Raw genomic sequence first — 12,348 nt, forward strand, 5'->3', positions numbered from 1 at the left:
TTTATTATAAGAACATTACTGGTCATCCATATCTTTAACACACTCTGGCAACTTGGATAATATACAAATGTCATTTTGTCTGTAAGAAATATATAGCTGATCATTAATAAGCATAACAGTGGAAACTAATCTCATGTTTTGTAATAATTTTACAGACCCACATTTGACACACAATAACACTTTACACTCAAACACAAGCTCTTCTTTCTGCTCAATCTTTATCAGCAGTAAATATTTACACATCATAGTTGTAAGTTGTAAGTTGTTACTGTATTATTCAGTTTCCTGTAATAGATTTATGTATCTTGTGACAAATAACATCTCTAGGGTTTACAGAGTAAAGGAAGTGTCATGATGTGTGCTGACATTCTGTAACTGTCTTGAACCCCTAACGTACAGGAATGAGTCAATGTGATTGCAGTGCTTTTCCACAGAGACATGACACACATCTCAGTGCCACAGGAACCTCTTTAGCATGACATGTAACCTGATAATACAAACATGAAAATAAGTCTTTGCTGCTCAACAATTTTACATTTTATAGGAGTAATTGAACAAAGTTAAGGATTAAAGTAAGTCTATTAACTTTGAACACCAACTTTATTTTAACTTATCACACAGAATATTTCTCAGGCTTCATTGTCCCCAAACGACCTCTTCTGTTCTTAAATGTAAGGTTGTCATCTAGAGTTCAGCGCCACACACTCATTGACATCAGGCTGAGAAACACATTGAACCACAGTGGACTTTACAAACTCTCTGCAACCGCAGCAGAACATGAACATCAGGAACACCTGAAGGCCACGAGCCTCCTCTTTCTAAACATATTAAAGTCATGCAGAAAGATTAGAAATAAATATCCACAGTGAGTCTCAGTGAGTTTTGCTGGATGGTCGAGCGCTTCATCTCTTCTGGATAAACAGGTTTTCTCACACAAGCTTCAGAGACTTTGTTTTCTAACCATAAATGTCTTAGAAATCTCTGCAGTCCTGAATGCATTACACATTATTATTATTTTAATGCTTGGCCTCTGATTAGTCTCAGTCTTTTCTGCAGCGCATGAACAATAGTCTGATCAGAAACCTCTCAGATTTCATCAACAATATCTTCACTTCTGATCTGAAGATGAATGAATATCTTACAGGTTTGGAAGGACATGATGGAGAGTAATTACTGACAGAAACTTCATTAATGGGTGAACACACACTTTAAATAATCTGCTGTGTGAGATTAGACTGTAAGTTATACTCAGATCTGTTATTTTACTGTAAAAGATGATCTTGTGTGTGTCAGGAGAATAAAGGTCATGAGTGTAACCGGCACTGAATGAGCCGTGGAGAAAATGAGTTCAGAAAGTGTTCAGTACAAACACACAACTGATCATTTTATGCTTTTTATTTATAATAGTGTGTTTGTATCTGGACTTTTATTGCCATGATTAATTCAGTCTTTAGTTTACTGTTACAGTATATGTGTCAAAGAAATGAAAAACTTGATTTAGACAAAGAATCTTAAACAGGGAAAACACAATGACACACAATGCAGATAAAGACAGAAAACAGCAGGAGTAAATGATGCAAACATGTGTGTGTGTGTGTGTGTGTGTGTGTGTGTGTGTGTGTGTGTGTGTGTGTGTGTGTGTGTGTGTGTGTGTGTGTGTGTGTGTGTGTGTGTCAGAGAACCTCACATGAGGAGGATCATATTTAACATGGAAAACACAATATTGTCAACCAGATGAACATGCAGTATTTCACTGATAACTGACATACAGAGAATTTTAGATTCAGAACAAAAAACTATACAACTATATTAAAATATAACAGCATTTACACACTTACACTATTTACACTTATTCCAAAGCCTAATAAACGGACACAGTTGATTCTCCCGCTGGTTTGTTCTCTGATGAAGATTGAAGGTCTGGAAACATTAGTTCATCATGTTCTGTTATGAATGAAGATGCTGTCCGGATCTCCAGAGTCCAGAATACACTTTATAAAGAGACACATGCCGTGTTCATCATCATCTTCATCAATATTCACTGAAATATAAATAAAATACTGATCATCTGATCATCAGAGCTGCAGTGTATGATCTCAGAAATGATGGGCAAACATGATCTTACATTAGTTTCAGGCGTCCTCACATCATTTATTCAGATATCATGATCTCAGCTCATGTTAGATCTTCTCTGATGATTCAGATCCACTCTTTACAGGAGTGTGTGGATCCACAGAAACTGTCCATGAAGAAACATAATATTATCTTCAGTTTAAAGAGAGACAGAACACACACATACAACACTAAAACTGCACAAGATAATAATAATGATGATGATAAAGCTGATAATCTGTTGATGACAGGCAAATGAAGTTTTACTTCTGATGAGACGAGACACTGACACTGTTTTCATCTTTAATACTGTAAAGCTGCTATAAAATAATAGTGACGTGTTCAGATGCTTTTCTTCTGGTTTATTAAAACAACTTGCAGTTTCCTCATTTTTATTGTGTGTTTATTCAGTTATTGAGAGGAAAGCACAGCACATATTCACATATTCATCTACACATCACTCTCAGCAGTCTGGATGTTGTGAACTGTACAAAAGGCCCTCACTGAGTCGAGTATATAGTTTAGTAAATTAAGGTGCTATTGGTTTCTTTGCAGTTATCCGAAATCCAGAAATCCACAGTATTATCAACGTGAAACAGTATGTTAGAGGCGCTATGTATTTGTAATAATACTACACTTTACAAATTATGTATACTATATTATTTTGCATGTTCGTTTTTATTTTCAGACCATTAGTATTATATGTTCTGGCATCTGGCCATTATGTGTCCTCGCCACTGGTTTATCATATCAACCATTATTATTACAAGTCAGTTTAATGAAACTCAAGGAATTGTCATATATCAGGAGAACACAAATGAAATCATTAATCACAATATTAATCAGAGCAACTTCCATTTACAGAATTAACACAAATATGGACACATTCAATGGCATATATAGTTCAGAAACACAGATGATTCCCTCAAACATTTACTGATTGAATTATGAGTGATTGTTTTACTCACAGGTTGGTCTAAAATCATTCAAGCTGCTCCATCTGACAATCTTCATGTTTTCAGTGGTTTGTGTCTTCATCTCTCTCTCTCTCTCTCTTCATGTGTTTACTCATAGTTTCCATCTACTGGCATTTAAACATTCAAAATAAAACAAATGAAAAGAAAAACGATCAATATTAAAATGATAAATTAAACATAAAATAACCCAGTAAATTTAAATTAATAACTCCAAATCATGATAATTTTATTTGCACTATATCTATTAGTAGACATCAGATTATATATATTGTGTGTGAGATTATATATTCACGAAATTGCTTACTTAATGATGAACGTCGCGCATGATCAGAAGCCTGTAACCTGTGGCTCAGTGTTGTGTTTCAGCGGGTTAGAGAGGATCTGGCATAAAAGATCCTCGAGCGCGTCCTCGGCTCCTCCCACTCTTGCTGCTCATTGGTTTAAGGCCGAGTTTCTGAGAAAGTCGAGCGCGTCCGCGGCTCGCGGCTCCTCCCACTCAAAGAGAATCCAGTCTCATAGAAAAAAATCAAAAGTTTCAAATTCTTACACGGGTACTACCCAGTAAATAATTTTCTTGCTGAATTTAAAAAGGATTTTGATCTGAACTGTTCTTTTTGTAATACATTGGCTGAAACCCTGTTTCATTTATTTTGCCATTGTGCTCATGTAGCCTAAGACAATTTTTGAAAGATTTGTCTAGATTTATAATTGACAGCATTGACCCCACTTTTTCTTTGTTTAGAAAATGTTATATTTGGTTTTAATAATATTCCCGCAAATAAAAGGAAAGAGTATATTATATATATATATATATATATATATATATATATATATATATATATATATATATATAGCCTATATTTTTTTTTTTTTGTTTGTTTTTTTGCTAAATTCTATACATAAATGTAAGTTCAATAAAACCCTACCTTTGTTTTTGGTTCTTGAAAAAGAAATGCAATTATATATCAAGACTATCTTTCATTCCCACAAAAAGAAAGCAATTAATACTATTTCTGAATCTGATTGTGAATCATTTGATCTTTTTATATAATGTTTAGCCTCCACGATGAACAGGGACTTCTGTGAAGCTGACCACAAAACAAGATCTGGCCTGAGATTGTTGCTGATCTAGGTCCACTTGCACTTTCCAGTCCCGTGTGGCGTCCAAGAGGGAGCGAAAGAAACAAATCACACATAGAGACAGATGGACTTTAAAAATCCACCCAGTCCATATCTCATCTGAATCAGACAAAAACGCTTGAGACAACTTCACAACATGATGCCAGTTTCTTGCCTATTGTCATGCACTGATATGCACAGATCACTTATTCTATTTCTGATTCTGAAAAATTATTTAGGCCTTAAATATATGTAAAATATAAAGTCATTTATTTTTTCTAGCTGTGATTTCATAATTAGTCCCATTTGGTTTAATCTAAATATATAGCATAGTTCCTGTTTTGTTTTGTTTTTTCACTTTAACTTTATTTTTTAACATCCATTATGTCATTGACCATGTATGTTAAAAAATATATATAAGAAAAATGAACTCGTATAAAAATATTTTCACATCATTTGTTACACTGAACCTGTGTGTGATGCGCCATCGTGTGGTGAACAAGAAAACTACAGGGAAGTTTATCAAGACATAGTGCACATGTATTAATCTAAAAGTCTACATATAATCTAAAATGTTCGAAAAGTATTCATTTACATAAGACAATTTAGAGAATCGGATCTTTAGAGATGTAGTGCCACTTTCAACCACTAGATGGCAGCAGCGGACTTTATTTTAACTTTATTCAACCATAGACTGTAAAAAGATTTCAACTTTATTAAATTTAACATACTTATGATAGCAACATGAGGTATTACTGATCATTGATCACTTAGTGAAGCTTTTTTTTATACTACAAACAGTAATTTAATTTGCTTTCATTCACAGTCAGAGGAGAAACGGAGGAGACTGGAGGACAAGAACAACGCTGCTGGAAATCTGCGGTTTCAAACTTTAGTACATTGTATTAATTATCAGATAAATTATAAATCACAAATGTTCGGTCAAACTCTGAATAAACCCGATTCAGAGTTTGTAATCTAAATTATTACTTTCGTCATATCCGATTTAAAATGAAGCGTCGTAAATCTGCTCGTAAAACTCAGCTCGTGGATGATCACCTGACAAATTGTGAAGGTTATGAATTGTGTTGAGCGATATTTTCATGTAATAAATTGATGAAACCTGGTAGACACAATATGAGCAACTGAAGAATACATTATTTCAGAAATACCATATAACAAAGACATTTTGAGTTCAAGAATGTATTGTTCTATTTTTGTATGTTGATCTAACAGTTAATGATCTGAAATCTTCTCAAAGGCTGAATCTAAAGCTGTTGATCTGAGAGAGAAACAAGAACAACAGGAGAATTACAGGAGCTGCTGTTAGATGATCGTGTGTGTTTGGTATTTACTCAGATATCATCATTCCAGTGCAAGTTTATGAGGAGCATTATGTGAATGTTTGGCTAAAGAAATATGACTTTAATCTTGATTCAAACAGAGAGTGTGTGTTTCTGTGCAACAAACATAAGAACAGAGGCAAATGTGAGATGCTTTAATGTCTTCAAGTGGTTATGAGTTATAATTATTATTATAGGTAGCAGTAACAGTGACTTGGGGAATTTAGTACATTTCAAACACTTTCAGATTTTCAAATGACATAAAATAATGACACTTATTTTTAGCCAGACAAGCATCACAATTATCAGCTGATATTAATATTCTCTAAATGGCCAGATATATCAGTCTATCATTTTTTATTTCATACAGTCATTAAATACTCAAGGCATTTTGTGCACAATACTCATGGAGTACACTCAAGAAAGCCACGTTTTAAAGTCTGAGGTTACTGAAAATGAAGTAAAGTAAAGCATGAAAAAATAAATAAAGCATACATGTCCTGAATTAATGTAATTAATGTGTTCATAATCTCATGTATGGTCAATTTGAAGACTGAAGTATTTCACCGAAACATACTTTACCATAGCGACTGTTTGGGAGTTTGGCTGTGAAAACTTCACAAGTGAAAAATGAAGTTTTATTATTTTGAAATAATCAAATGTATTTGGTTGATCGTGAACGGCCGCTCGATTAGAAGAACTTCTCCATTAGAAGAGGTCTACAACAAATTCACCATTAGAACGCAAGAACAAATGCATGTGTGTCTCGAGTGTTGTGAATTAGGCGGAAAGTATTTGTAAAAAGTTCAAATGTGCATATAAATAATCTACACAATTATTAGTGAATGAGAGCGGCTGTGCAACATCAGGAGTTGTTCATGTTTTCAGCTGTTGGGGTGAAGATACAGGTCAATAAACCATTAACAATATTGCTATGTAATATGAGATACTTGTATGAAACTTTGATAAATTAATATTCAGTGACTCAAAAATATGAAATGTGAAAAATATGAAATCTAAAATGACATGAAATTATATTTATAAGCAAAAACAATGGGATTTTTTTTTTCAATCACCAATAACTTTTGGGGTTTCAGGATTTATTTTTTAACCATAATTTGTATAAAGATGATTCTCAACTATGTTATGAAAGATATAACGGAATGAATTGATAAACAATTTTACTTTATGCAATATGTGGGTATAATGGCCATACATTAATATTCCCATTCAATGCAATGTATCTATACACTGTATCTAATTAATGTGTTCTTGGAGCAACATATGAAAAAAGAAGTGTAATAATTGGAGTAATAGCAACATTGTAATAATAAAATCTAATATTTCAATTGGAATATTGATGTATAATTTATTTCCATATTCACTTGTTGTGTCTCCCAGAATGCCTGATAAACATGATTTAAGTCTTGATGTCTCTACAGTGACATATGAAATCAACGTCCTTTTCTGGAACAGAAAGTCATTTTTTGATACTTCTGATGATCTCCTGTAGAGGGAGACACGAGACTGCAGGACAGGGTCAAAGGGCAATCTGGAGCCGCTTTATTTCACGTTCTTTTTTATTTTTATTTTGACTTTTACGTTTATTTAGTGCTTATACATACTGTGACAAAGTAACGTCCATACATTAGAAATACACAGTTCACATCACATATTCATTTAGGCAGAAACAATGAACACATTAAAGATGATTACAGTATATTATCTTACAGTATTGTACAGATTACAGTATATATATGATAATGTGTTGCCTCAGAGTTATGATAATCTGAAGTCTTCATAACTCTGTGTGATCTCTAGCTACTGAGACTGAACACACACACACACACACACACACACACACACACATAGCGATGATATAAAGTCTGAACTGATGGAACGTTTTCTAAATCGTTTACATAGATGGGCCTGTTTGTGGGGTAAGCACATGTATCCGTGCAGCTTTTAGTGGACAGGAATTATTGGAACGTTGAAGTGGAAAAACAAACACTGATAAATGATACTCCACAAACATCTTCAGCTTTTAGTTTTATTGTACATAAAAATAATAATAAAAAAGGGTAAATAGTGTCAAATGAATCTAAATTAATTCTAATTTAAAATTTAAAATGTAGTTTCTTCATTCACTGTGACCTATTCCTGCACTGGATGGCCAATTTCACATGTATTTTGTGTATTTTCAAAATACAAAATACTGTATTTAAATACATTTTTCCACACAGTATTTTGTATTTGTATTTTAAATACATTTCCATGTATTTATGCCCATCTCTGTTCACAAGATACATGAATCCACACAATGGCGCATCACAGTTTCAGTGGAACGAAAGATGTGAAAATATATTTATAAAAAATTATATTTTTATACAAGTTCACTTTCCTCATATTTTATTTGAACATACATAACTCAATGACGTGATGGATCTTAAAAAAAAGTAAAATAACAGCAAGGCTATATATTTAGAGAGTGGCTTTATTCATCAAACCAACGCGCAAACTATCGCAAAACAAAGTGAACGTAATTCACAGCCGCTTAACACATATGTTAATAATAAATAATCTCTCTGAAAATGTGTTTTACAGCAACAAATGAAAACACTTCCAGATTTCAGTTCATCAGGGAATATGAAAATCAACAAGTTGTAATTTGAAGGGAATCATTATTGAAGTCAAACACAAAGATGTCAAATGTGCGTCACTATAAAATATGACTTCTGCTGTTTTGATATTATTCTGAAGGTTTGAATGGTTTGATCAGAATCAAGATCTCTTTAGTTCCAGTGAATTCTGTGACGCTTCCAGCTTTAATATCATAAAGCAGCCTGTGATTATGATGATGAGTTTATGACAGAATCACTTTTATTCTCCGCTTTCTCCATCATGTGCTTCATCTGTCGTTTCACACAGAAGATCTCTCTGTTTCTCTTTCTGATAGAGTTAGAAACAGGGAATAATTGATGTTCTTCCCAGAGACTGTGTTTCTGGATTCTTCTGTTAGCAGATGCTGATGATGATGTTTCATATCAGGCAAATCTCCATCAGCTCCTGATTCAACAATATGACAAACTCAGATCACTCATACATGCATTACAATCATGAGTCTCAGTATAATATGTTTTCCTCATTTAAAAGCTCCTGAAAGATGTAATTTCTGTAGAAGATGAAAATAAATCCACACATTCATTCACACAGAACATACCTTAGTACTTCTTCAGATCAATATCTCCTCTGAATATCTGATGTGAGACGCAGCCGTATTGTTTCCTGATGAGTTTCAAGAGTCTGAATGTTAAATGTAAAACTCAGATCTGATAAACTCCATCAGCTGCTCATTTAATCATCTCTGATTTATTAACACTGATTTCCATCAGCAGAACATTAGTGACTTTAACAGACGAACTGAAGCTGTTCAGAACAACAACAGATCAACACTTACTCAATACTCAATATCTACTGTTCACAAACACATCATAGTATACATTAAAGCAGAAGTTGCTAGAAGTTCAGTCATTCACACAAAATGTAAAATCACATTATTATTTGTGAGTTGATAATGAATGACATTCAGTGAATTAAACTGAGAGAATGTCACTTGTTTAAAATAGAAATGAAGGCATTGTAAATAAATCTGTATGAGTGTGTGTTTTCTATTCCTCCTAACACACAGAATATGATCTGCAGTTTTCATCTTTGTCCACTAGATGTCAGAAGTAGATTTGAGGTGAAACTCAAAGGCCTTTAGTTTCAGGATCAGAGACAGTGAAGAGAAATCAGAGAATCTGATCTGAAGCTCAATGAGGATCATCATGTGTCCAGTGCTGGAGAGAGAACTGAGAAATATACTCAAGGAAAAGTACAATTACACTCCAGAAAATGTGAGTGTGAGTGAGTAAAAAGTAGCTTATTTTAAAGTACTCACGAGTATTGAGCTGCGGATCCTTATAATAAACACTGTACAATTAATAAAAATAGAAAACATTGTGTACACTGTAATTTACATTAGCTTTTGTTGTTTGTCAGAAAGATTGAAGAATACAGTATCTATCATCCAACTTTTTCAAATGCATTAGAACAACACAGAAGGACTAAAGCTGGGAAGATAAAAGAGTTAATCTCAGTATACTCATCACCAATTAAATCTTATTGTTTGGGGGAAAAAATATATTGAAAATTAGTGGTAAGGCCACTGAGCCTGAGCATGCAATCATTGCACATAAAATATCAATATTCAGAACAGTGCAAAGAATTAAAAAACCTTTAGAAACTCATATGATAGTTCAGCATCACACACAGCATGAGATGGAGAGATTAAAAAGAGCCATTTTCTCTCCTAAACGGTCCCAGTTTTAGTGTTTTGATAAATAAATGAGAATCACTTATATTATCAGTTTACCTCACCTCATGCACTGGAAAGGTTAAGATAGTGAGCTAACACTGATTACACTGTAATTATATGTCATTAAAGGCAGGGTAGGCTACCTTAAACTGAGAGAATGTCACTTGTTTAAAATAGAAATGAAGAATAAATCTGAATGAGTGTGTGTTTTCTATTTAGGCTGCCTTCACAACTGTTAAAGGTACGGCCTATATACTGAGAATGTGTTGATTGATTTTCATCTTTAGATTTTTCATTTGTTCCGAATGGATATGAGTAGCTGTGTTTATTGCAGTCCTGAGAGGACTAAAGACACTCGATTTATATACTCTCTTTTTCAGAGTACTTACATTTTAATTATCTATTGGTATATAAAGACAGTTTAAACAAATTTGGGAAAAAGTTTTTTAGAAAAAACCTGCCTACCTGCCTTTAAGGGTTAAGCAACATAGTACATTAATATAGTAAGTAACTTTATTATAGTAAGTGTGATCACAGATGAGGGTTTAACTTCCTCTTAAAGTGATGATACACAGGGCAACTTTTTGAGCAATGTTGCCATCAACAGGCAACCAGATGAGACACAGGGCCCACAACTATTCCTAGGCAATGCCATTACTGTATATTACAGTGACTGTAACAAAGTGTGGCGACAGCAGATACAGTACAACACAGATCCCAGCACTGTTATATGATAAAAATGAAGCATTCTAATGAAGCCACTAGGCAAATTTAGATTAGATGAGCAGAGCTAATGCTTCATAAAGAGAACAGCTGATAGAAACTCAATTCAAAGGCATCTTTTTCTGAACTTATGCTTCTACCAGTGAGGAGTCTGTGAGGGAAAAAATATATATAAAATATTAACATGTTGTTCATTATGACACACCCATGAATAAAGCGTGGAAATGAAACAAACTGCAACTGGGGGCTATTTGCCTTTCACAATGGTCACATCAGAAGACCCATATGATGCACACTGATAGCTCAGACCACAGCATCTAGGAGTACACACTAGAGCCACTGATTTCTACACACATACACAATGAATCAGCATAACAGAACACTCACTCTGCTTCAAACTGATTGGGAGTGACTATGTCAGCGGTGGCACTACTTTGTCCCTGTAGAATAGATGAGCACCAGGTGCTCAGGAACATACTTGAAATAAAACAGGGAGTGTACACACTGTACTAGAGTATATACACTACCGTTCAAAAGTTTTGGGTAATGTTAATGTTTAATGTTTTTAAAAGAAGTCTCTTCTGCTCACCAAGGCTGCATTTATTTGATAAAAAACAATAAAAAAAACAGTCATATTGTGAAATATTATGACAATTTAAAATGACTGTTTTCTATGTGAATATATTTTAAACCGTAATGTATTCCTGTGATCAAAGCTGAAATTTTCAGCATCATTACTCCAGTCTTCAGTGTCACATGATCCTTCACAAATCACTCTAATATGATGATTTGATGATCAAGAAACATTTATGATTATTATCAATGTTAGATATCAATAGTAGACGATCCGGAGACTTCTGACATACACTTTTTAACATACAGTACTATGCTTATTTCAATTTACTTATTTCAATTTCACATACTGTTTAGGATGGATAGTATGGCCATTGAGACGCAGGGTATGAATCTTTCATTCAACTGATTCATTCAATATACTGATTCAAGAAAGTTTTTTACATTTACATTTTAAAGGGATAGTTCACCCCAAAATGTCATTACTCTCCCTCATGTCGTTCCAAACACGCAAGACTTTCATTTTATCTTCAGAACACAAATTAAAATCTAACCCTTTAAGGGTTGTGGGGTGGTTGAGTGCTTGCAGAAGAGGTTTCGCTTCAGCTGCTTCTTGAAAGATGTGAGGATCTCAACAGTTCAGCTGGAGTCGGCAGCTCGCTCGTGGAAAGTGACTTTTTGCCTAATTCTTGTTCAGTTACTTTAGCTGCCAGGAGGAAAGTGTATTATCAAGGCTGAGTGCACAGATGGAACAAAGAGTGTCCTTTAAGAGAAGTGATTAGTCAGAGACGGATCCTGCAACCAGAGCCTGCAGGGGAGAAGTGTGTAGAGAGATAGCAGAGGGAATAGTAAAAGGAGACCGGAGGAGCTTGTGATGGTTTTTATAGTGAGATTTTGAATAATTTATTCATTGAATTTATTCAAAAGTAACTGATATTTTTTAAAAGTCATTGAATTATTCAATTAAAAGGTTTTTTTCGAAACACTTATTCGTTCAATAACGATAGTTGATTCATTAATAATAATTAATTCAATCCATTATAGTCTGTTAAGACAGATATGAGGGAGAGGTGTGGAGCTCAATCCCTGCACCACTGAAATCCACTCATTCATTCATTAAACTAGTCAGTGCAATGGCCATTTC

At 33.9% G+C, this 12,348-nt stretch overlaps 2 protein-coding genes and 1 long non-coding RNA gene across 3 annotated transcripts in view; 1 reads left to right on the top strand and 2 right to left on the bottom strand.

Annotated features, from left to right (window-relative positions):
• Positions 1 to 12,348, top strand: part of LOC309477005 (uncharacterized protein) — a 115,377-nt gene that overhangs the window by 55,987 nt on the left and 47,042 nt on the right. The gene's annotated exons all lie outside the window — the stretch shown is intronic.
• The window catches only part of LOC309476997 (uncharacterized protein), a 53,483-nt gene that overhangs the window by 2,588 nt on the left and 38,547 nt on the right, over positions 1 to 12,348 (bottom strand). The window lies entirely within an intron of this gene.
• Positions 1,348 to 3,185, bottom strand: LOC309477055. Its single transcript, XR_014198507.1, has 3 exons — positions 3,081 to 3,185; positions 2,126 to 2,239; positions 1,348 to 2,041 (listed from the first exon to the last, which is right to left on the bottom strand). It is a non-coding gene; the product is annotated as an uncharacterized lncRNA (long non-coding RNA).

This window comes from Leuciscus leuciscus (genome assembly GCF_965113295.1).
Source record: "Leuciscus leuciscus genome assembly, chromosome: 16".
NCBI lineage: Eukaryota > Metazoa > Chordata > Actinopteri > Cypriniformes > Leuciscidae > Leuciscus > Leuciscus leuciscus.